This window comes from Gorilla gorilla, chromosome 18 (assembly GCF_029281585.2).
Source record: "Gorilla gorilla gorilla isolate KB3781 chromosome 18, NHGRI_mGorGor1-v2.1_pri, whole genome shotgun sequence".
Lineage (NCBI taxonomy): Eukaryota > Metazoa > Chordata > Mammalia > Primates > Hominidae > Gorilla > Gorilla gorilla.
The window spans coordinates 9,700,122-9,726,751 of NC_073242.2; the positions used below are offsets into that span (position 1 = coordinate 9,700,122).

Below are 26,630 nucleotides of genomic sequence, written 5' to 3' on the forward strand. Positions count from 1 at the left end.
GCCAGCCCATGAGGTTAGCCAACCCTACACAAATACTCAGAATTAGGCTGACCATCTCCCCATTCCCCAAGTCTGATTACTGGGCAGGATGCCGTGCATGAGGAAGGTGATTTGGCTTTTAGAGAGATCCTTTCCCTGTGGTTGTTCTTGGTAGAGGATGAAAGGTGAGATTTCTCTGAAGAGCTCATCCCTTTGAATTGTGTTCCCAAGGAAAGAGGCCAGATGCTATGTGACCAAAGCTTTAGAAAACTCCAGGATTTTGGGTGATGAGCATGCAATGCCTGGCTGTCTTCCATCTGCAGCAAGGGCAGAGCCAGCAGGGAATGGACAACAATACAGAGAAGAAAAGGAAGCAGGGGGTGAGGGATGACTTGCTCACAGACCAGATTATTTCATCCCCAAATGGAATGGTTCAGAGTGAATGAAATCACCCTGATACGGAGCAGGGGATGCTGATTTAGCTACCATGACAGTGCCATAGCCACTCTTCCTGTATTGATTACTTACTACATTCAGACTTGTTTTAAAGGTTTTTCACTCATTGACTAATTCCACACCAATCAGAGCAGCATGGAGGGTATACCATGGCTGTGCCTATTTTATGCATGAAAAAAATAAGTGTTTAGAGAGATAAAGTGATTTTCTTACGATTTCACAGACCGTAAAGCTTGGACTCTAGGATTGGAACTCAGGCACTGACATGTCTGCATGTTGGAGGCACATTTTGCTACGTTATCAAGGAAATACTCACTTATTAAAAAGAGAGAAGGAAATGCCTCATGGGAACAAAGGCCAGGATCTAAAATGGTTTTAATTTAAAGTAAATACAGCCATTTGTGTTATGTTTAATATGTGCGCAGCATTTTATGGTAAAATTGCCATATCTGATTTGATTTAATCTATATAACAGCTCCATGGGGTAGGTATTATGATCCTCATTGTACATTTGTTGAAGCTGGCTCAGGAAGGATCCTTGGCCAGGGTCAGGCAGTTCAGCTTGGCTGAGCGATAGGATTGGAGTTCAGACCTTTGTCTATTACACATGCCCTTCAAATAGTATTCTAGTCAGATTTCTTTCCAATTATCAGTGCTTCTGCATTATCTATAATCTGGGATGTTTATTTTTACTTCAAGAATCTCTCATAAAGATTGGATACCAGGAACCTTCCAAATTGTGATTTCTCCTGTTCTGCCCCTGAAACTTCATTATTTAATGTTCCCGGTAATAATACTGGACACACATTTCTGGATTAAAGTATGTGCCTTCTCAAATGATGCATCGTGGAAAGGTTATTATTAATAAAGGTAGCATTAAAACACCACAAATAACTCTGTAACCTTGCTTGGGCTTAATAAATTCCCTGCAGAAAATTTTATTTGCAGCAAACCCTTAAAATTCAGCTCGCTTTTAATATACTGTGACCTTCAGTGGCCCTTATCATTCATTATATACGAGTGACCTTTCCAAAGTTGAGAAGGATAGTTGCAACAGCTTTTGGGTATTAAAACCTATAAGAGGTAGGTATGGTTTTCATTCATTCCTACTGATAATTAATCCATGTACTTTAAAGACATAGCATTATTCCTTTTATGACACAGGTGGTGATGGTTTCATAAGGGCATGGAATATAAATGGGTATCTTGGCTAAAGTGGGTTTCTGTCCTTTTTAGATGCTGAGTTCTAGCTATAGCATGACTCAGACTGGGGCTTCCCTTGGAAGGAGCAATGTCAAGCTGTTGGAGACTTGATCATCGTTTTGATGATCATCCTTGTGCCATTTTGACGATCGACCCCTTACATCTTCTAACGGCTTTTTTTTTTTTTTTTTCCTTTTTTGAGACAGTCTCACTCTGTCGCCCAAGCTGGAGTGCAATGGCATGATCTCAGCTCACTGCAACCTTGGCTTCCTGGGTTCAAGTGATTCTCCTGCCTCAGCCTCCCAAGTAGCTGGGATTACAGGTGCCCACCACCATGCCTGGCTAATTTTTGTATTTTTAGTAGAGATGGGGTTTCACCGTATTGGTTAGGCTGGTCTCAAACTCCTGACCTCAGGTGATCCACCCACCTCAGTCTCCTTTAAAAAAAAATTCTTTATTAAATAAAACTTAAACCATATTTAAAAGTAGAGAGAATAGCCTGAAGAATCACCTTCTTTGAATCACCCAGATTAAATAATTATCAAGGTATTGCTAATCTTACTTTACATATGCCCTGGCCACTCTCCCTCTCTAGTCTCATGCTACTAGTCTTAAGCAAATACCAGGTATCATATCATTGTTTTCTTAAATATTTCAGGTTGCATCTCTAAAGGATAAGAAGTTTTTTTTCCTAACATATCTGTAATGTCTACTAACAATTAGCAGTGATTTTATGAATCTCACCACTATTAAATAGTGGTTTAATTTTCCAATTTTTTCAAAAATGTCATTGTTTTCTTATTTCCAATTCTAAAAAATGGTCTTTATTTTTTTAGAGCAGTTTTAGGTTCAGAGCAAAATTGAGCAGAAGGCACTGAGAATTTGCATTTCCCCTTGCCCCACATTTGCATAGCTTCCTCCTTTAGGAACACCCCTCCCAGTGGTACACTTGCTATGATTGATTTTATGATAGTTTGTTTATTTGAAACAGGATCCAAATAAAGGCAGTATGCTGTGATTGATTGATATGTCTTTAAAAGGCCATTTTACTCTGTTTTAAGCTTTCTTTTTTTTTTTTTTTGAGAGTGGAAGTCTTGCTCTGTCGTTCAGGCTGGGGTACAGTGGCATGATCTCGAAGGCTCACTGCAGCCTCTGACTCCTGGATTCAAGCAATTCTCCTCCCTCAGCTTCCTGAGTAGCTGGGACTGCAGGTGTATGCCACCACGCCTGATTAATTTTTGTACTTTTTAATAGAGATGGGGTTTCACCATAATGGCCAGGCTGGTTTCAAACTCCTGACCTCAAGTGATCTGCCCACCTTGGCCTTCCAAAATGCTGGGATTACAGCTGTGAGCCACCATGCCCAGCCTGTATTGAGCATCTTTTAATCAGTCTTTCTCCCATATTTTTGTTTGTTTGTTTTAACATTTTTCTTTGTGGTGATTGTTGACCTTGTTGAAGAAAACAGATTGTTTGTCCTGCAGTATTTCTCACAGTCTGGTGTTTGCTGATTGCATCCCTGTGGTGTCATTTCACATGTTCCTGTGTCCTTTGTATTCTTTTAAATTAGTCTAGGTCAGATGCAAGTTCCATTTCTTTGGTCATTTCTTCTTCCAAGAAGAGGTACATTATCGATTGTCTCCCTTTTTGTGGTGCTATTTAATCTCCATTGGCTAGGTATTATTAGCTTTATTCTACATTTGATGAAGCATCCATTGACCATGGATGCTCAATGCATTTTTCAGGGGTTGCAAGTTAGTGACACTGTAATTTTACCCTTCCTTCTTCATGGAGTTACCGGAGAACTTCTTAAAGAGAAATTTCCCAGTCTACTATTAGGATAGTCAGGGGGTATAGTTTATACAGGAAATACAGGAAAAATGCTTGATTTTCCCTTTGTGATTTCAAATATATGAGCTTGTTTATTTGCATACTCTAGTGAATGGAATTTTTGGTTTTACTACAAATGCAGGGATGGAAGTTATTATCTTTGTTGATGCTCAGATTATTCAATCATCAAACAGTGAGAGCCTCCTCCTTCCTCAAGTTTCTGCAGAAGTCATTTTGACATGACTCTGCTTGTCTTTGGTGGCTTTCTTACTATCTAGTATGACTTGATATTCTAGATTCATCTTGTACATTTGCTACCCCACACCTGAAATAATCCATTTCCCCAAGGAGATCTGTTAGGTTGGTGCAAAAGTAATTGCAGTTTTTTCCCACTAAAAGTAGTGACAAAACTGCAATTACTTTTGCACTAATCTAACAGTTCCTAAGGGTATTTCAGGATCATAACCTGGGTACTAGAAGTGTCCCATGAATCTTAAAAGAGTCTTATCATCTGTTCCCCCAAAAACCACCTCCTCCAGTTACCATCATCTTGATCATCGGCCTCTCCATCCGTCCTGGTACTCAGGCAAGAGAGTTCAGAGTTTTCTTTCTTTCCTTTTTTTTGAGACAGAGTCTTGCTCTGTTGCCCAGGCTGGAGTACAGCAGCATGATATTGGCTTACTGCAACCTCTGCCTCCTGGGTTCAAGCGATTCTCATGCCTCCACCTTACAAGTAGCTGGAATTACAGGTGCCCACCACCACACCCAGGTAATTTTTGTATTTTTTAGTAGAGGCGGGGTTTCCCCATGTTGGCCAGGCTGGTCTTGAACTCCTGACCTCAAGTGATCTAGGCCTCCCAAAGTGCTGAATCTCTGTCTGTCACCCAGACTGCTGGGGTGCAATGGCACAATGTTGGCTCATGGCAACCTCTGCCTCTCAGGTTCAAGCAATGTTCCTGCCTCAGCCTCCCAAGTAGCTGGGATTACAGGCTCCTGCCACTATGCCCAGCTAATTTTTGTACTTTTAGTAGAGACAGGGTTTCATCATATTAGTCAGGCTGATCTTGAACTCCTGACCTCAGGAGATCCACCCACCCTGGCCTCCCAAACTGCTGGGATTACAGGCATGAGCCACCATACCTAACCAGCGAGTTTTCTTTTATTTATCTTTCTTCCTTCCAATCCATCCTTTCATTTTTCTTTCCAGTTCCACTGCCAGAGTCAGAGCCCTACACTCCCTCACCTGGACCGACAAGTTTGACGTGTAATAAAATGGACTTCTAGTCTTGCTCTCTCTAGTCCAGTCCCCATCATGCCAAACAAGCCTGTTTTATGAAAAACAAAACAGAACAGGAAAGCAAAATAAAACCAAAACTGGTCCTGCCATGCCCTTGCTCAGAAATGTTCTGTGGCTTTCTGCTCCCTAGAGAACAATTCCGCGCTGCCCCGGTTCTTGGTGTCCCTACGTTTCCAGTCCCATAACCTGCTTCTTCCTTCCATTTCCTTCATAGTAGGGATTTATCCCTAACTCTTCTTACTTCGTTACTGCTGCTCCCATGCCTGATGTACCTGTATTCCTCTTCCCCCATTTTGCCCAAGGTCACGCAGAAATTTATGCCACGGCTCTCTTCAGATTATTCTTTTTTGTGATGACTTCCACTGACCTTCTTGGCCAGAACTGCTTATTCCCTTGATTTCATTTCTTTAACGCACACTTTGCTTAGTCAACCTCTATAAGCCTTGGTATCCTAATCCGTAAAGTGGGGAACATAATTATAATAATGCCTAGGCCGGGCGCGGTGGCTCACACCTGTAATCCCAGCACTTTGGGAGGCTGAGGCGGGCGGATCACGAGGTCAGGAGATCGAGACCATCCTGGCTAACATGGTGAAACTCCGTCTCCACTAAAAATACAAAAAATTAGATTGGCGTGGTGGCGGGCACCTGTAGTCCCAGCTACTCGGTAGGCTCAGGCAGGAGAATGGCGTGAACCCAGGAAGCGGAGCTTGCAGTGAGCCGAAATTGCGCCACTGCACTCCAGCCTGGGCGACAGAGTGAGACTCCGTCTCAAAAAAAAAATAATAATAAATAAAAATAAAATAAAATAAAATAAAATGAAATAAAAATAATGATAATAATAATGCCTATGGCCTGGGGTTGTGCAGGCATTAGATGAGATCGCTAAAGTAAAATCCTTAGGAGTAGGGTTGGGCTCCTTTGTGAGCTCTTCATAAATATTAGTTCATCCTCTTACTGTTGTTAGCAGTAATAATGTTTGCAGTGGTAACATTTCTTTACATCTCTATTAATATCACCACATCTCAGTAATTTTACCTGGATCTTGCATTTTCTTTAAACTGGGAAGTTTTTCAGGGGAAGGGTCTCATCATAGCAATTCTTCCTTTTAACACTTGGAGCTGAGCGATACCTTACACACAGTGAGACCTCCGCTATTATTTGCAAATTTTTGTGCCATGGATGTAGCAGAAATTATCCGAGGGCTCCTGATGTAACTCCTGCCCCCAGTCTTGCGTCTTAGCTGGAAACAATAAATAATGGAATAATATTGTCTGGTACCAAAGGGTGTCCCAGAGCAGGAATTGCACAGAGAGCTTGATGAAGCAGAAAGAAGGAAGAGTGGCTAACACAATTAGTGAGTGTCTGGCCCTGAAGAATGGATTGTATTGGACAGAGAGGAGAAAGGGGATTGTTCTAGGAGGAGAAAGAGTAATAAGTTAAGTATAGAAGTAAGAGGCAGCTGTCACTGCAGTGGCTGAATGTAAACAAAGAAAATCATTTAGTTGAATATTAGTGAGTTAAATCAAGAAAATTCCCATGTAATATAACAAGTTTTAGGAAATGACTATTAGTCACAGTTTTATCTAATGGGGAAAAATACTGTGTTGTGTAAATAGTCATAATCACCACTATTCCAGATAAAGTTAAATAAATAAAACATTATTCTGCTTGTAATCTTTCCCTACGTATACAAGAGATCTTCAGGTCTTAAATGGCATTTCCAGTGTCTTAGTCTGTGCCTCACTTGTACAATCTTAATGGGACCCCTTAGGCTGGGCACAGTGGCCTGCCCCATGCCTATAATTCCAGCACTTTTGGGAGGCTGAGGCAGGAGGATCGCTTGAGCACAGGAGTTCAGGACCAGCCTGGCCAACATGGTGAAACCCTGTCTCTGCAAAAAGTGCACAAAAATTAAGCGTGGTGGCATGTACCTGTAGTTCCAGCTACTCAGGAGGTGGGAGGATCATTTGAGCCCAGGAGGTTGAGGTTGCAGTGTTGGTGCCACTGTACTCCAGCCTGGGCAACAGAATGAGACCCTGTCTCAAGAAAGAAAAAAGAAATTAAATTTATAGAAAGAAATAAATGGCACCCCTGGAGTGATGGCTGTAATTGAGGAAACTGTCAGTTTGAAGCAGTGGAGTTCAAGTTATAGTATCTTTCCTAATAGGGTAAATTTTTGTTTCATATTTTGTTTCATCCTGATCTGCTTATTAGGAAACACAATATAAAATGTTTTTTTGGGGAGGCAGGGAAGAATTATAATAATTATGGATAATATTTCAATTTATGTAAATAATATTTCAACATAAATAATATATAAGTAATATTCTAATTCTGTAATTACAGTAGTGGGTGGTATGTTTTGAGGTTTTATTAAGTATCAACCATTGATTTAAACACATTTTGTTGAATCCCCTAAGATCTCCAGCGTCAGGTTTCCTGTCTTTCCCACTTGACAGACTAACTCCGGCTTTGAGAGTAAAAGCGAAGTATATCAGGTCAAATTAAGTCTCAGGTGAGATCTGTCTCCTGAAAGATAAACACTGGGTTGACACCCTGACCATGATTCATATTGGGTCTATGGAGGTGCAAACTGGAGAAAAAAATCATGAGTTTGTTCTTGTTGTCGTTGGTTTAGAATAAGTCACTGTAATGAAAATCCTTCTTCAAATTTTGTGTTTCTGTATGCTGTTGAAGGGAAACTCACAGATTTGCACACATCTTCACATAAGATTCATCAGTGGATGTTATGCTATATTGGCTACTATTTTTTTTATTATTATTATTTTTGAGACAGAGTCTCACTCTGTTGCCTGGGCTGGAGTGCAGTGACACATTCTTGGTTCACTGCAACCTCTGCCTGTTGGGTTCAAGTGATTCTCCTGCCTCAGCCTCCCAAGTAGCTGGGACTACAGGTGTGCACCACTATGCTTGGCTAATTTTTTGTATTTTTAGTGGAGACGAGGTTTCACCATATTGGCCAGGATTGTCTTGATTTAATTTTTAGTAAATATTGACAGGTGTCCAATGCAGAATCATGTCATGTGAGGCTGTTCCTTTGCAGGGGATTTCATGTGAGGGTAGAGTGTTTCTTGTGGCATCTTTTTTGGGATGCAAAACTTATCCTACAGGTCATTTATAGTATTTTGGAATGAGTAAAGGCTTTTTGCTGTCCAACGGAATTATTAAGAAGCACTTATTATCTTTCTCATTAAACGAGTCATCTGTTCTACTTTCAATGCACTTGTGTCAGGTGAGTATGACATGCAAGGATTTGGAGATACAGAAGTGAACAGGCATTGCTGGGCGTGGTGGCTCACACTTATAATCCCAGCACTTTTCAAGGCTGAGGAGAGAAGATCACTTGAGGTCAGGAGTTCTAGACCAGCCTAGCCAATATGGTGAGACCCCGTCTTTACTAAAAATACAAAAATTAGCGAGGTGTGGTGGTGCGTGCCTGTAATCCCAGGTACTCGGGAGGCTGAGGCAGGAGAATGGCATGAACCCAGGAGGCATAGATTGCAGTGAGCCAAGATCACACCACTGCACTCCAGCTTGGGCAACAGAGTGAGACTTCGTCTTAAAAAAAAAAAAAAAAAGGACGACGAATTGGACAGGCACAGTTCCTACTCTCATGGAAGTTTGCAGTCTGAGAAGCGAGACAAAAAAAAGTGAAATCATTGCGATAAGGAAGTGTGAAGACTCCAGAAGGAGCGATCACCCAGCACAAAGCTGGAACAAGGGAATGACCAAAGTAAGATGAGTACAGTAAAATAAATCTAATTTTAGTTTATTATAGAACACTTGGCAAACACAGAAAAGTGCAAGGATGCAAATTCCTCAGAATCCCATGGTTACAGTCACCTTGAGCATTTTACTGGATGTTTGATTTTACTAATCTCCTCTTGATGAGCACTTAGGTTATTTCTTTCCTAATATATGAAATATCTCCTAATTTTGAAAATGTTTCCTCTGTCTACTATGTGATAGAATTTGTTTCATTTCTTTGCACTCAATGAGGGTTCTTGGGGTGGGATAGAGGGGCAAAGTGGTTAGTTTGGGTGGAGCTAAACAAATCTAAGTGATGCCAGTATAAACGGCAGGAAAATATCTGTCCATAGCTGCTTGTCATTTTTGTGTCAGCTCCCCAAGGTGTTTGTCAGTGTCTCTAATCTCCTTACACTGTGGTCTCACCTGAGGGTTTGCATATTATGGACAAAGTGAATGTGGGGGAGTGTAGGGATAAAGCAAGGAAATTTGACATTTATCTGTCAACGATATTGTCTTTCAAGTGAGGTTTTGGAATCTGGTAAGCAAAAGATTCTAATGAGTTTGAATGAACCGATGAGTGTAATACCTGTTTTCCTTTCTGTTTTCCTCGATCTCTCATTCTGTCTCCTCCCTTTGTTCCCCTACCCCTTTTCTCTTTCTGCTTTATCCATTTGTGTTTGAATACTGGATCTTTATCAAGGTCACATTCATATATCTCAAGCAAGGGAAAATAAAAACCTTGTAATTTATTTATACACGTAATTGCCTGGCCTCATTCCTTTTTTATTTCACCTCTGCTTACTCCCTAATTTCTGGTGGGTCTATAGCTGTTACCAGGAGAGGAGACTGGTGTGGTCGCTGACCAAATCAATGAAGATGCTCCTTTAGAGACAAAGTTTACAGTTCTTAGTTGTGATAAGCATTATGAAAATCTAAATGAAATTGTCTAGGAGAGGTACATTATGAAATCACACTCCCTTTTGAGTGTTAATATGGATCAACAGCGATAAATATTTGAGACACTGGTTGACTGGACATGTGATGAATTAAGACTTTTTTTTTTTTCTTTTTTACTCTGGAAGTGAGCTGCATACAGAAAGAACAAAGACGGAGTGCAGATTAATAACCAAAGTCCTGATGTGGCAATTGATTAAACTCTCTTTTTATGATACCTTTCCTCTAGAGTGAAAAGTGAGTTTGTGTTTGTGAATGCCCTGGTGACAAGAGTCTCTTTTTCCCCGAAGAAAGAGATTCACGTATGGCTGAAATTTCCCGGAGAACACAGGAGGGGGGGAAATATTGCAATAAATCAAGTGAGTTTTTGTGATCCCTATAAGCAAAAGCATACTTCAGTTATGATGGATTGTGTTAGAGAGTAAATTAGATTGCATGGAGGCTAAGTACTAATGTTGATATTTACAGTGCTTAAATATATTGTCTGCCTCCTCTAAATGCAGCTCATTCATTGGCTTTATGTTGTGGAGGAAATATCAGAATAATGAGCTGGGTTTTTTTTCTCTGTCTTTATAGTTTAATATCATGCAACTGTTTATTAATAAGCTCCAAACCCCAAAGGATCCTTCTAATCCTATTCTAATATCAGACTAAATTTAATAAGATGCATTCTTCTCCCCACTGCTTATGCCTCATTCATTCATTTATTCAACCAATATTTATTGAGGGCTTCCCAAAGTGACAGGCCTGGGTTAGGCTTTGGGAATACAATGTTGAAACACGACAGGCTTGGTCTCTGCCAACAAATGGGGACAGACCAAAAGGGAAAAAGAAAAAAAAAGACCAAAGGCACTGAGCCAAGAATGCCGCCAGGCGTTTAAGGATGTATATTGTTTCTCTAATGTAATGACTTCGAGATTTTGGGGAGAGATGAGAGTTTAGAATGCTTGAAGATGTTGGTGTCCTTGGAGTGCAAGGATTATCTCCTGGGATAATGGAGGGGAAATTTCTTGCAATTTTCTCATTTTGCCAAGCCCCCTCCCCTGGCACTGTTGAAATTTTATGAGGGTTTGCTATGGTTTTTTTTTTTTTGAGGCAAAAATAACTTTGTTCAGGTTACCAGAAGTAGGCAACCGCTCAGTTGAATTCCAGATTCAGGACAAGATGTCTTGCTGATGGTGAGGTCAAAGATGAGGGGAAATCTTCAGAGAGAAAGCAAGCCTGAAGGCTGCACTTCAGACTAAGGCCTGACCCGGGTTCTTCACACTTGAAAGGATGGCAGAGTTCAAAGGAGGCAGTGCCAAAGGAGCAAACGCAGACACATGGGAAGGCTTGTGAAAAGGGTTTTTATTTGAAGTAGAGTTTTTGAGGACTTGATGGGGTCGGGGGTGGAATGGAGAAATGCAAGTAACATGCTTCTTTATCACAGAAATTCTCATCAAAGTCATTTCCTATCAGAAATATGAGGGTTTATTGGTTTTCATTAATCCCTGCCCCTATTCTCTTTCTAGCCTTCCTTTCCTCCTTCTTTCCCTGCCTTCCTCCCTCCTCTCCTTCCTCCCTCCTCTCCTTCCTCCCTCCTCTGCTTCCTCCCTCCTCTCCTTCCTCCCTCCTCTCCTTCCTCCCTCCTCTCCTTCCTCCCTCCTCTCCTTCCTCCCTCCTCTCCTTCCTCCCTCCTCTCCTTCCTCCCTCCTCTCCTTCCTCCCTCCTCTCCTTCCTCCCTCTCCTTCTCAGATCTGAATGTGTTAAAGATCCAACCTTTGCTAACTTCTTGCACTGGCGTAGAACCATCTCTTAGACTGTGTCATTGTTTATGCTGGTTTAGATCTTTAAAGATACATTTTTATAAAAAGTTATAACATTCTTGATGACATCAAAGCATTTCCAGAAAACATCGAGATCCGTCTTATATATCTGTTTATTCATCCATCCATCCACCATCCATGTATTCATCCATCTATCTACCCACCCATCCACCCATCCACCCACCCATCCATCTACCCACCCATCCACCCATCCATCCATCCACCCACTATCCACCAATCCACTCACTTATCCATCCATTCACCCACCCACCCACCAACTAATTATTTACCCATCCATCCACCCACTTACCCACTCATTTATTTATCCATCCATCCATCCATCCATCCATCCATCCATCCATCCAATCATGTATACAGTAATTAAAACAGCACCATTTTGCACAGTTGCTTCACTCTAGCTTTCTTTTCTGTGAATCTGGAACAACTAACTCAGACTCTGTAGCTGGAAAACCAAGAAAAATGAATGTGAAAGAATGCCACATCTTTGCAAAAGCAAACACCACCACATGCACTACTATTAATAGACTGCTTTCTCCTTTCATATTCTTCCTGTGACAGTCATAATTTGCATATATAGGGTTAGGTTTGGCAGAAAGGAAGGTAGAAGAGGTGAATAATTCATCTGGACTTGGAGTAAAGGTTTTAATTTTCTCTTGAATTCAAGATGTCTTTTGGAAATGAAGGTGGCTCTGAAGGAAGATCAAAGCAAAAGGTGAGCAATTCTGATTTCTTCCCTAAGCAGTGGCCATTATAAAAATAAATTAAAGCTGAAGAACTGAACAGGAGTGCGTGGTATCTCTTGTGCAAGAGACTAGAATAGGGTGATTTATATAGAGATGACCTAATCAAAATCTCTTTAATATTATTGCACGCAATATAAACATTTTTATAATAATTATACTAAAGAAAATACATATAACATGTATCTCATATTTTGTTTCACTTTAACCTTCTATTTACTCTGTATATTTAAGTGTATTTTTAAGTGAAAATTAGTGTTTTAAAGGGAACTATTCAAAGTTCATTTTCATCTATAGGGAGAAATGTATGTGTTTAAATGGGTTCTCTGAGTAAATATGTTTTTGACACTTGAGGTTATTCAAACTGAGCATCTCTCAGTTTTAGGTCTTAAGTTTCTTCCTTCTTCTATCTACTTTGTTTTACTTTTAGAAGCTGAAACAGGGCCTCTACCATCTGTTTATCTATTTCAGCCAAATTCACCATTCAGATAATGTACATTTCACAACTGAAGCCCACTCAGAGATCACTTTTCACCACTTAAAGAGCATTTAGCCATGATTCCAGGAATAGAAAATGTATCCTGAGACCCATAATGACTTGATGAGAGAATAAAGGATCATTTGTTATGCAGCAAGTATAAAATTATAACAACATCCCCCTATGTTTACAGATGAAGGACATTCTGGCTCAGGAAGTGGGGAGGATTCTCCAACTTTCTGACATAAATGATTGGATGCTGTTCTTTCCCACTCTATTTGTTGTCTTGGAAACAAATATAGGATACATTGTTTAAAAAAATAGGTAACTGGCATCATTTGGCCCTAAAATTAGGATTAGGGTTTTTGTTTTATTTTTTACGTATAACAAGAATGGAGAAACATCTTGCTTACTAATTGGAAGGAATAAGTTTGTTGCTACAACGTACTGAGTTTTGGCTCTCAAATTCTCCTCTTCTTAGCCACAATTTGGCTCAGAGGATTTGTACCATTTGTTCATCTGTAAAATGGTGATAATAATAGCAGATACTGCCTAAGTCTTACAGTGAGATTTAAATGAGTTAATAGATATAAAACACTTAGAGCAATGCCTAGCACACAGTAAATGTTCTAGAATGGTTAGCTGTAGTTTTTGGTTATTATACTCTTAGGAGAAGCTTCCTACAATAACCTTATGAGACCTGCTCTCCTTGTCATGCTTTTGGTTGACCTTTCACAGAGTGTATTTTCAGGTTCGACCTCTAAGTTAGCAGTTCCATATACTTTGATGCTTGCTTCATGCTTTGCCTATGGTGTTGTAAACAGGAGTTCTCCACATGCATGTGTTGCTAAGCAACACAGAATCCTTTGGCTGCAAGTAACTTCAAACCATTTGTACTACCTTAAGAAAAGAAAATATCCTAGAAGGACTCAGAGCTGTTTCCCAGGATTCAGGGGTAGAGAGTTCAGTCATAGAGCCCAAGAGGAGAAAGTTCACACAGTTACTCCAGAAGAACTGAAACCAGGAAGGGAACATCTACAGGAGCAGAGATTACACTGTCTTTCCAGGGCTGCCTGGGGTTAGTGTCTCCTTCTGTCTGTGCCATTACCTTCCTCTTCTCTCTGTAGATTTCTTTCCCACATATGGCACATGGACACACGGGGCTGCCCTGAACCCAGCCCTGCCTACAGAACCTGGTTGGTCCAGCCCTGCCCACCACACTGATTACAGTCCATGCATTCATTTACAGTTACTGACAACAGAACCTGGTTGGTCCAGCCCTGCCCACCACACTGATTACAATCCATGTATTGATTTACAGTTACTGAAGACAGAACCTGGTTGGTCCAGCCCTGCCCACCACACTGATTACAATCCATGTATTCATTTACAGTTACTGAAGACAGAACCTGGTTGGTCCAGCCCTGCCCACCACACTGATTACAGTCCATGCATTAATTTACAGTTACTGACAACAGAACCTGATTGGCCCAGGTCTTTTCAGAAGTCACCCCTAGTCCAATCCGCTGGACCAGAGGAGGAGGGTCATGGTTGCTAACCCACCTGGCAGCAGATACAGGGGTGCATTCTATGAGAAGGACAGGGACCCACTATAGCAATTGATTAATAGATCTAGAAAGGAGTGTGCCAAGTTACCAAACATATATGTCCAAATAACTAAGCTATAATAAGCATGTTCATCACTTCAGAAGACACAACTACAACCAATGTGTGTAAGTGACAAGTGGTCAGATTTCAAGTCTCAAAGAATAAATATCTGAAAATAGATAATTTTCATTATATGTCTATATAATGTTTTGTTATATATCTATATTATATATGTATATCATATATGTATACATCTATTTTCATTGTATAACATATAATGGTAATATAGTATATTGTTATAAATATCTGAAAATATATAATGTAATTATTAAATTATATGATTATACTATACACTACAGTATATATTCTATATTTACTATAATAAAATTAAGTATAAAAAATGAAAATTATTTTCAGAAATTTATTCTTAACAATATAAATAAATCTCTATGGATAAATCTATGTACATAGATTTAAGATATACTATCATACATAGAAAAAAACAGTGTTTTCACTTTACACTCACACTCATATAGCACAGAATACTTCTGTGACCAGATGTGCAGGGTTTTCCCCATCAACAACCAGTTCTCCAGCAGTTACCAATGGGGTGTCCTATAATTCAGTGCCATTCTGACATTATCTACCTGGAGATAGCATCAGATCCCACAGATTAAGGATTCTGCCCCCAAGACTGCCCCCACTTTGGACTCCAGTTGGAAGCCCCAGGTTGTGACCTGTGCTTCTGAAGGACTGGTTAGGATTGCCATGTCCCTTCCCTGGGTTTAAGTTGCTCGAGTGGCTTATAGAACTGAGGAAAACACTGACGTGTGTTTACTGGTTTATTATAAAGGATATTACAATGGATAGAGATGAACAGCCAAACGAGATGCATGGGGCTGAGCATGTGGATAGGCGTGCAGAGCTTCCTTGCCGTCTCTGGGTGCATCACCTTCTAGGTACCCCCACTAGTTAAGAAGCTCTCTGAACTGTCCTTTCAGGTTTTTATGGAGGCTTCATTAAATAGGTTTGATTGATTCCATCATTGGCCATTGGTGATCAACTCCATCTTTAGCCCCCCTGCCCTCTGAAGAGGTCAAGAGGTAGGACAGAAAATTCCTACCCTCTAACTAGAAGGTAGGTCCCCCTGGCAACCATCCCCCATTCTGAGGCTATCCAAGGGTCCCAGCCATCAGTCATCTCATTAACATACAAAAGATACCCTTATCACTTTGGAGATCCCAATAGTTTTAGAAGCTGTGCTCCAAGAACCAGGTTCAGCAACCACATACATATTTCTTATAAATCACAATATCAAATTATATATTTGTATCTATATATGTATATATAACATATATAGAGATTGTATATATGTATATATGTGACATAATATATAAATATAATATATAACATATACATATAACATATATGTATATACATATCTATATGTATCTATACATAGATACGTATATACATATCTGTATATGTTTATATGTATCTATGTATATATATTTACATTTATATCACTATCTCAAGACATGTATCTCTTTGACTATCAGTGTATGGAGAGATTTACTCTTAGGAATTGTCTCCTGTGCTTCTAGGGGCGGCAAATATGAAATTTGTAGGGCAGATTAGCAGGCTGGAAATTCAGATGAGAGTTGATGTTGTAGTCTTGAGTCTGAAATCTGTAGGCCAGCTGGCTGGAAACTCAGGCAGAATTTCTGTGTTACAGTCTTAAGGCATAATTCCTTCTCCAGAAAACCCATCTTTGCCCTGAAGAACTTCAATGGATTCAGTGAAGCCCACCCATATTTTTCAAGGTAATCTCTCTGACATACAGTCAGCTGTGATGATAGATGTCATTCACATCTGTAAAATACTTTCACAGAAACACCTAGATGAATGTTTGATAAACAACGGGACACCACCACCTAGACTAGTTAACACATATGCTAACCATCCCAGCATCCTTTATCATCTTGATGAGCTTGATCACTTTGGAGCAGCAAGAGGGAAAGAAAACTATCAAGGCAGAGGCTGCCATGATCACCACATGATATGCCAACTTGCTAAGACATTGAGTTTCAATTGAGTCTCCCAGGCCAGGCTACCTTCCTCATGATGAGGGGAACAGGGAAATCAATACGGGTTCATTAACACTTAATTTAGGTTTTCCAGTCTGGAGCATGTCAGGAAGAGAAATGGCAGACATATTACTTGTCTCAAGCATTATCCATCATTAGCGTCTGTCCTCTTTCTCCGACACACACACACACACACACACACACACACACACACACACCCTTATATTTTTCCCCTAATACCTTCCTCACTGATCATATTGTTCTCTTAACACCCACCACCAAAACTACATCCTGGGTCCTCTCCACACTGCAGCTCTCAAGACGATCGTTTACTCTATTATCAAGCTTACCATTTATTTTATTTTCAAGCGGTTGTATTCATTATAATGCCATTAGCATGAGGAGTGGGGTCCTGTCACCAGGGCAACCAGGAGCACAGAGTGCACATTCCCTCCTTAGCTGATGTCTTGTTCCCTCTTGGGTGGACTCCAACTGTGTCTTTGATTCATTCCATTAGGTGGTCACTGGGATGTAGATGCTTGACAGCCTCCTCGTCCTTAACTTGTCTGTGTTTATATCCTTTACTGGCCAAGATTTCTCTCTCCAGAATTCATTAATTTATTACCTTTTATTTCTGTAAGCATAACACATATAATATTTCCAAGCATATTTACCACATGATTATATCTTTACAATTCCTATAACCTCTAACCCTCTAATGTATTATTTTATATTACATATCTTGGTGCATTTCCCTATGTATTGTACATATTGTATGAGAGTATGATACATTCCCCTTTTGATCAATACTACCAATTAATAACAAGCTCCTTACTACTGAAGGTATTTCAGCTACATGATCATCTGTCTAGGATATTATAGAGCCCATTCTTGCATTATGAAAGGGGTTGAAAGAGATGACCTATACGTTCTTTAAAAATCTGAAGCCCTAGGTTTATCCCATATCTATAACTGTCCTCCATGAATATAATTTTAGCTACAGTGGATCTCTCTAAATGAAGACATCTGGAGCATTCCAAATGCAAGCATGAGTGCAAAATGTGTGCTTGTAGTTTTCTATACCATCCTTCCTACCTCCACAAAATTACTTAGAATTTGTGAATAATTTCATTAAATTTATCTTTGGGGGGATACTTGATTAAGTAGTACTCCAAGTGGGCAATGTAGTAAGCAAATCCATTCCCACATTTTCTTTTCACATAGGCAGAATACATACAATTTTCTTTTTATTATCATTATTATTCTTTTAGACGGACTGTTGCTCTGTCACCAGACTGGAGTGCAGTGGTGTGATCTCGGCTCACTGCAACCTCCGTCTCCCTGGTTCAAGTGATTCTCCTGCCTCAGCCTCCCAAGTAGCTGAGACTACAGGTGCATGCCACCATGCCCAGCTAATTTTTTGTATCTTTAGTAGAGATGGGGTTTCACCATATTAGCCAGGATGTATACACACAATTTTCAGAAGGTCTTTTGTGTGTATGCTTTTGAATAATATGCCCCTGAATCTTGCCCCTCCATCAATGATTTCCAAACCTGACATTGTATTTGAATTGCACACACACACTAACTTGGATGTAGAAACATTTCAGATCTCAAGACATGGAGAATCTGTATCAACAGGTCTTGAGTAAGACCCAGTATCTGTAATTAAAAATTAAAAAAAAAACCTCCCTACGTGATTGTTTTTCTATATATTTCTTTTCTTTCTTTCTTTCTTTCTTTCTTTCTTTCTTTCTTTCTTTCTTTTCTTTCTTTCTTTCTTTCTTTTCTTTCTTTCTTTCTTTCTTTCTTTCTTTCTTTCTTTCTTTCTTTCTTTCTTTCTTTCTTTCTTTCTTTCTTTCTTTCTTTTTTTCTTTTTCTTGAGACAGGGTCTTGTTCTGTCACCCAGGCTAGAGTGTAATGGTGTGATCCTGGCTTACTGCAGCCTTGACCTCCGGGGCTCAAGTGATCCTCCCACCTCATCCCCCAGAGTAGCTGAGACTACAGGTGTGTGCCACCATGACCGGCTAATTTTTTTTTTTTTTTTTTCTGCAGAGACAGGATCTTGCTATGTTGCCAAGGCTGGTCTCAAACTCCAGGTCTCAAGCAATCCTCCCATCTTGGCCTCCCAAAGTGCTGGGATTACAGGTGTGAACCACCGCACGCGGCCCTATGATTCTTATGGATGCCTAGGAACACTGGGGATATCTGTTTCCCTACAGCTGGTGGTCACAGTTTCAGTGCTATTGTGTGTTCTTAGGTGGTTTGCTTTTCTTGCCGGCTTTCTTCGTGGTCATAGATCATTTCAAAGCCTCTGATATATCATTGCAGTTTCCACTCACTCCTCTGTCTGTTTCATTCCTAATTAATTACTTTGACATGCCCGTAACCTGCTCAGAAATCACTGGGGGTTTGTTAGCAGATACAGAAACAAATCTTCATCCTTCAAACTGGATTTCACGAACCTCCAAAGTTTCATTTCTCCTCGTCTTTGAGATGTGATATAACGTGGTTAGAAGACCTGGCTTTGAATTCTGCCCCTTCCTCTGTAGACCTACTAAGTTCCAGACTTAGTGTCTCTGTATCATCTCATGTAATGCTTATAACAGCCCCGTGGGATGAATATCCCCATTTTATAGATGAGAAAACAGAGGCTCACTTAGCTAAAATCACTTAAAGCCTCAGTAGTCCTTGGGGTCTGGATTTTGCCTCCGAGGACTAGGGTTGCCCTCATATGAAGTGATTGCCTGCCAGTGTCAACAGAAGGATTCCTAGTCTTGATAATTTGGAAAGTGTGCTAAGCATGAGATATTGAGATATATTTCCAACTTCAACACTTTAATGGTAGTATTAAGAGTTATAATTGCTCATGCCTGTAATCCCAGCACTTTGGGAGGCCGAGGAGGGTGGATCATGAGGTTAGGAGATTGAGACCTTGCTGGCCAACATGGTGAAACCCCATCTCTACTAAAAATACAAAAATTAGCTGGGTGTGGTGGCATGTGCCTGTAGTCCCAGCTACTTGGGAGGCTGTGGCAGGAGAATTGCTTGAAGCGGGGGTGGGGGTGGGGGGCTGGAGGTTGCAGTGATCCAAGATTGTGCCACTGCACTCCAGCCTGACTACAGAGCAAGACTCTGTCTCAAGAAAAAAAAAAAAAAAAGGCATAATTTAGACGTCGCAGTTGAGAGGGTAAATAGAAAGCACTAATTAAAAAAAAATCCAATTTCTAAGACTGCAGAGCATCAGCTATTATTGAAAATGTAGACATCAGAAGGGAAAAAGCCTTTGTTCAGATACGGTGCTGCTCAGTTAGATGCAGCTGAGAAATGGGAATACGTGCAGTAAGGTGGTTATTCAGTATTTTTTGATAGTAGTCCACGGTTGAGCATGGATGCCATTTAAATACATTATCTGGAAAAATGTAAATAGAACTTATGATTTTCGACACCAGGAAATCTTTATGCCAGAATTTGGATTCTCAGGATAGCTGAGCAGAAAGGGCAGGTAGAAGTCTCCTGAAATAGATGAGTGTTTGGACAAAAATGGCAGCAGGTATACCGTGCCAAGCATTGGCCTTTGCCCAGGTGCCGGGTGCGATGTCAAGGATGCAAGCTGAAGCTGGACATATGGTTCTCAGAGTCTCTCTGCTCATTCTGCCCTCCACTCAGAGGTGGAGACATGGGCTTTTCTTTATTTGCAGCAGAAGGTAATTGCTTTAGACTTAACAGGCTGCATTTGACCGTTGACTCACCATTATGGTGTGTTATGAAATGAAGCCTCAGCCTTGGTCTCCCAGAGTAGGGGGCGGGGGAGGGCCGCAGGGAGAAAGGGTGGTGCCTGAACTATCAACACGGCACAGTTTAAATGTCAGGCTCTGCAATTTACAAGTGATCTGAGATTCATGGGAAATGCAATGGAAAAGTCACTGCCGAGTCCCTCTCCCTCATGTTATAAGATTGAGTGTGTCATAAATTTTGTGTATTGCTAAGTTCATGGTGCTTCTGTAAGAAGACATTAAAAATAGAACTCCTTACATCCTTGATTCTTACCTAGAGTGCATCCAGGCCAAAAGTCTACACACAGAAGTTAAGCTGGTTTTTAATCCTGTTTTTCGTTCTGGGGCTGTACTCTTAAAAGCCAAACACTTTTTCAGAGACATTCTGTGCCTGATATAGCTTCATTTTGTTAACAGCAGAAGTGAATAGAGGCAAAAACAAACAAACAAACAAACAAAAACCCTGAAAATACAAGCGAATGCCTGGATAGGAATTCAAAGTTTCATTGAAAATAAGATAGAAATAAATCACTAACCGTACTTGTCTTACCTGTGTGATGTGGATATTACATAACTTAATATTAGGTACAATATCCAAACTATTTTGATGAAATATGTTGGGAGAGAGAGATTTTTTGTTTCATCAGAGAGAAGTTTTGCTTTTCCCTGAAGCTACAGCCTCAGCTTCCCTAGAGAAATCTTTCTCCATAGAAGGAATTATCTGCAAAGGGTGGGTTGCTGAGGGCTAAATCCATTAAAACCAATTTGAGGAAGAGCTGTTACTTGCTGAGGATGGGAAAAAAATAAATAAAAAGCTCATTACCTAGAGCAAAATGATTGCTTTAGGATTAAGAAATTGACAGTTACTGTTTAATTATACCAGCCCACTGAAAACTCACAGACTAAGCTTTCTAGACACTTAAGCATATGTGCATTTATTATTCTAGCAATTGGGGTAAATTTATGATCATAAATGCCAATAACTTGAACAGTATCCAACTAGCCTTTGTGTGAATAGGTTTATTGTGTTCATTTTACAGGGAAAACACAGTCTTTCTATCAATATGACCAAGATTTCCTCGATTTTCTTTTATTCTCAGAGTTCTGTTTAATTGCCTGCAATCTTTTTGATGTTAGGCTCTTCATTCATTTTTTTGTCCATTAGTAGTTTCACTAAGGAAACATGGTTCTGTAGGGATGCGAGGCTGTGTTTCTTATACGTCTGCTCCCCTTTGGGTCTGAGATCATACATACCTGGCTTGTGGTCCAGTGCAAGCTCCCTGGCAGCTTGGGAAATGCGTCTTCAGCAGACTTCAGCCTTACTTTGTTTTCAGGAATGTGGCAGGCCAGGTCTCACTAACACAGGCTTCTGTAACAACTGTCTCAGTGCTGACTGAGTAGTTAAGGTAAATATTAAAAGCTGAGAGAGCCAGTGCCCTTATACAAAGGCTGGAGTGTATCAAAAGCCCACCTAGAGTTGTGCCTAGGCCTTTCCTGGGCCTTGAAGCATGACAAAATAATGAAGGAATTCTTAACAGGAACTGTTTGGGGTTAAACACGTTTTATTGGGGGTGTGAAGAAACCCCCCAGGTATCCACAAACAAGTTTATTCGGGGTTTGAAGGGACTCCCCAAACCTCCATGATTTAGCAGGAGACAAGATAAGGGTAATCATCCCAGCACCTGGACCCATTTAGATTAAGTAAATTTACTGAGGCTGCAGAGGAAGGTCTTCAGGACTCAGATCTTATAGATGAGACGTTAATCACTTACGTCTTTACATGACTGCACACTTACAGGTAGACATATAGCTTAGAAGCTATATAAGCTCTGGAAAACTTTCTAATTTTAAGTTGGTCTGGTGATATTTCCCAGGCCTTCTCCCTGTACCCGGTTACAGGAATCAACTCCCTTCTCTCCCAGTTCACCTGCATCTTATTTTGGGGCAGCAAGAATAAGCATTCCGACACTCAGTTTGGTCTGGAAACAGGAGGGCAAGACAGCTTTTCTTTTGTTTATTGCTTTGTTGCCTGCTACAAAGTAGGTGTTTAATAAACATATTTATAAAAAAAAGAATGAAGGAAGGGAGAAAGGAAGGGAAGGAGAGAAGGAAGAAAGGAAGCAGGAAGAGAGGAAGGAAGGAGCGAGGGAAGAAAAAAAGAAGGGAGAGGCCGGGCACGGCGGCTGACGCATGTAATCCCAGAACTTTGGGAGGCCGAGGCGGGTGGGTCACCTGAGGTCGGGAGTTCGAGACCAGCCTGACCAATATGGAGAAACCCCGTTTCTACCAAAAATACAAAATTAGCTGGGCGTAGGGGCACATGCCTGTAATTCCAACTACTCGGGAGGCTGAGGCAGGAGAATCACTTGAACCTGGAAGGCGGAGGTTGCAGAGAGCTGAGATTGTGCCAGTGCACTCCAGCCTGGGCAACAAGAGCGAAACTCTGCCTCAAAAAAAAAAAAAAAAAAAAAAAAAGGGAGGGGATAAAGGGGGAGAGGGAGAGAAGAACCACCCTACTAAGTTGAAGAAAGCTGAGTCCTGCCTTCCCCATGTCATGCCAACAGATTGTGTCTCTTAAAAGAAATAAACAAGATTAATTTTGGCATTCTTTATTCAAAAGGACCTTTAGACTCTTCTTTCTGGAGAATTTCAAGGTCATATAAACCTTCCGCAAACTTAGTTATTTTAGGAAGTAACAGAACATTTCACTGCAATAATGAAGTGGTTATAATCTTACATTAAGTAACTAAGTAGAAGAAAATTGGCTGGGTGAGGTGGCTCGCACCTGTAATCCCAACACTTTGGGAGGCTGAGGTGGGCAGATCACTTGAGTTCAGGAGTTTGAGACCAGCCTGGCCAACATGGTGAAACCCCATCTCTACTAAAAATGCAATAATTAGGCAAGCGTAGTGGTGCATGCCTGTAATCCCAGCTATTCGGGAGGCTGAGGCAGGAGAATCACTTGAACCCAGGAGGCAGAAGTTGCAGTGAGCCGAGATCCTACCGCTGCACTCCAGCCTGGGTGACAGAGGGAGATTCTGTCTCAACAAATAAACAATCCCCCCAAAACCAAACAAAAAGTAACTAAGTAGAGTAAAATCTACTTTCATAATTCAAATTCCATAGAATGGTTTTGTTTTTCTTTAAATTCTATTGTTTTAGAAAACTATACATTTTTTAAAGTGTGATTTGACTGGTAATAATATAAGAACTTTGTACAACTAAACTTTTCAGAAACAAAGCTGTTGTACAAAGATATGCCATCATCCCTGGGGAGATTTTGAGTAAATATTCTGTATGTGGTTCCCCCAAAGTATCTAAATTCATCCTAAAAATAATTTCAAGGAAGACGTCATGGGAGTTAATAATTAGGGTTGTTATTAGCTCTTAGCGTTGAGCATTTTAAAAATCCAATGAGTGCCTGCATTATTTCATACACTTCAGATTATCTGCCTTTTGCAAACACAGCTGAATGTAGTTCATCAAATTTGGGTATTTATAAAGATAAGCATAGCCCAAACTTTCGTGGTTGCTAGGGCACACTCAAATATCCCATTTCAATGAAGTCTGACAAGAAGTCACTCTTGTTTTTAGATTAGCTCTGGTCACAGAAATTAACACAGAATGATACAAATCAGCCCGAAGAAGCAGCTGGCTATGGAGAGGCAAATTCATAGGTGCCTTTTTTCCTTGTTAAACTGAGTAATCAAAGTTTAGCTTTTCTAAAAAAAAAAATCCTGGAAACATTTGCTCATATGCTGTATAACACAATTTTGACCCTTTATCATTTCCATTCATAATAAATGTATTTTTTGCCCTCTAGTTCCCCCAAGAAGTTAGCTCCTAGGTAATAAAATTATACACACACACGCTCGCCCCCCCCACACACACACATTTGCACTAAACTTCTTTACAAAGAATCATTTGACAGTAGCCGTATAATTTAATGTTTTTCATCTAATGCTCAGAATGAAGCACAATATCAAATTATTTTTGAGGTTTTCATCTTGTTCCTCTGATTTTGATTAGTGAGCATTTTCTATATCCTAGTCACTAAATTGAAAGGGATCACCAAATTTTATACATGCTAAATGGAAATTGGCTGGGTGCGGTGGTTCACGCCTGTAACCCCAGCACTTTGGGAGGCTGAGGCTGGCAGATTGCCTGAGCTCAGGAGTTTTCTACCAGCCTGGGTAACATGGTGAAACCTCATCTCTACAAAAATACAAAAATTAGCTGGACGTGTGGCACATGCCTGTAGGACCAGCTGCTTGGGAGGCTGAGATGGGAGGATCGTTTGAGCCCAGGAGGTTGAGGCTGTACTGAGCTGAGATTGCACCATTGCACTCCAGCCTGGATGACAGAGTGAGACCCTGCCTCCAAAACCAACAGGAAACAAACAAAGAAATGGAAATGTAACCTTGACATGTAAAGGGCAGAAAAGAATTTTTACAAAAGATATTTTATTTTAAATAAAAATGGGTACTAGGTCTAATACTTGGGTGACAAAATACTCCGTACAACAAACCCCAATAACATGAGTTTACCGATACAACAAACCTGCATGTGTAGTCCTGAACTCAAAAAACTGTTTTAAAAATTAATGCTTCATTTGATAAATCAACCAAGATAGCTGCAAATTAGTCTAGAGTGAAAAAGTGATAAACTTAAAAATCGATTAACACATTTTAAGGGCATAATATGATATTGTTGACTATAAGCACTACGTTGTACAGTAGATCTCTAGAACTAATTCATTTCACACAGTGTAACTTCAAGCTAATTGAACAACCACCCATTGTCCCCTCCCCGTGGCTCCTGGTTACCACCATTCTCCCCTCAGCTTCTATGAGCTTGTCTATTACGGACACTTCATATAAGTAGAATCATGCAATGTTTATCCTTCTGTGACTGGCTTATTTCACTAGAATAATGTCCTCCAGGTTCATAAATGTACAAATGTCAGGATTTCCTTCTTCTTTAAGGCTGAATAATATTCCATTGTATGTATACACGACATTTTCTTCATTCATTTGTTTTAGTCAGTTCTCACATTGCTAATAAAGACATACCCAAGACTGGGTAACTTACAAAGGAAAAGAGGTTTATAGACTCACAGCTCCACAGGGCTGGGGAGACCTCACAATCATGGCTGAAGGTGAAGGAGGAGCACAGGCACATCTTACATGGCTGCAGGCAGGAGAGCTTGTTCAGGGGAACTGCCCTTTATAACATCATCATCTCATGAGTCTTATTCACTATCAGAGAACAGCATGGGGTAAAACCCACCCCCCCGTGATCCAATTACCTCCCACTGCGTCCCTCCCAATACATGTGGGGATAATGGGAGCTCCAATTTAAGGTGAAATTTAGCTGGGGACACAGCCAAACCATATCACCATTCATCTGTCATTGGACACTTAGGTGGCTTCCATATTTTGGCTATTGTGGTTAATGCTGCAAAAAAACATAGGAGTGCAGATATTTCTTTGCTATCATGACTTCATTTCTTTGTATATGTACCCAGAAGTCGGATTGCTGGATCACCTGGTAATCACATTTTTTAATTTTTTTTTGAGAAACATTTATACTCTTTTTCCATAGTGGCTACATATCTACATTCTATTCAGCAATGGCAAAAGGGTTCCAGTTTTTCCACTTCCAGGCCAACAATTGTATTTTTTTTTAATTTTTCATTTTTTTGATAATAGGCATTGTAACAGGTATGGGGTGGTCTTTCATTTTGGTTTTGATTTGCATTTCCCTATGTTTAGTGCGCTGTATTATGTGCTTAAAATTTGCTAAGATTTCACTTTGTTAAGTGTTCTTAACCACCTCCATGTTAAGATCTCATATTAAATGTTCTTAAACACCCTCTACCCCACTCCACATGTCCAAACAAAGGGAAATTTTTGGATGTGAAAGATAGGTCTGTTCCTATGATTGTGGGGATGGTTTCACAGGCCTATGCTTATGCCCAAGCTCATCAAATTGTATACGTTAAATATGTGCAGTATTTTGTATGTCAATTATACCTCCATAAAACCATAAAAATCGGTGATATTCTTATGTGAAAGGCTGGTGTATTTATGGACATATCTCAGACACATTTTGTGACTAGTTATGATGAGTCAGAATTTGCATCTAATGAATTTCTTTACCAGTGTTGTAAATTCTCAGAATTAGTTACATACCCTAATATCTAATGGGGGTTGGCCACAGGTTGATAACTAAGCCTTCATCCCTTAATATCATCTACTCCACTCGATTCCAGGGTTGAGATGAACTACTCACAGCATGCACATTTAAGACAAAAATGACTCTGATGAGCAGGTATTAGGTTGGTGTAAAAGGAATTGAGGTTTTTGCCAAATATTTTTGCACCAACCTAATAAAATTCTCTCTTGTATCTGGGATGGGTCATGGGACCCAGAGACACTGTAGGTACTTCCACCTCTTAACTTTGAATTAGTTCAATCTAATGTGGCATTTGGGAACTGAAAAACCAAGGAAGTTCATTACTGCTATTATTATTTTTTCCAAGTGTATGCTAATAGGAAAAACTGCTTAGCCCAAAATACGTGTAGCATGTTGAATTAGCTGAAGCATTTCCCCCGTGTTTG

General features: G+C 40.2%; 1 protein-coding gene and 1 long non-coding RNA gene across 4 annotated transcripts in view; one reads left to right on the forward strand and one right to left on the reverse strand.

The window, feature by feature from the left end:
* The window catches only part of RBFOX1 (RNA binding fox-1 homolog 1), a 2,483,553-nt gene that overhangs the window by 811,416 nt on the left and 1,645,507 nt on the right, over positions 1-26,630 (forward strand). The window lies entirely within an intron of this gene.
* LOC109023684 (uncharacterized) lies at positions 10,823-13,377 on the reverse strand. Its single transcript, XR_002003148.2, has 4 exons — positions 13,227-13,377; positions 11,691-11,760; positions 11,251-11,319; positions 10,823-10,943 (listed from the first exon to the last, which is right to left on the reverse strand). It is a non-coding gene; the product is annotated as an uncharacterized lncRNA (long non-coding RNA).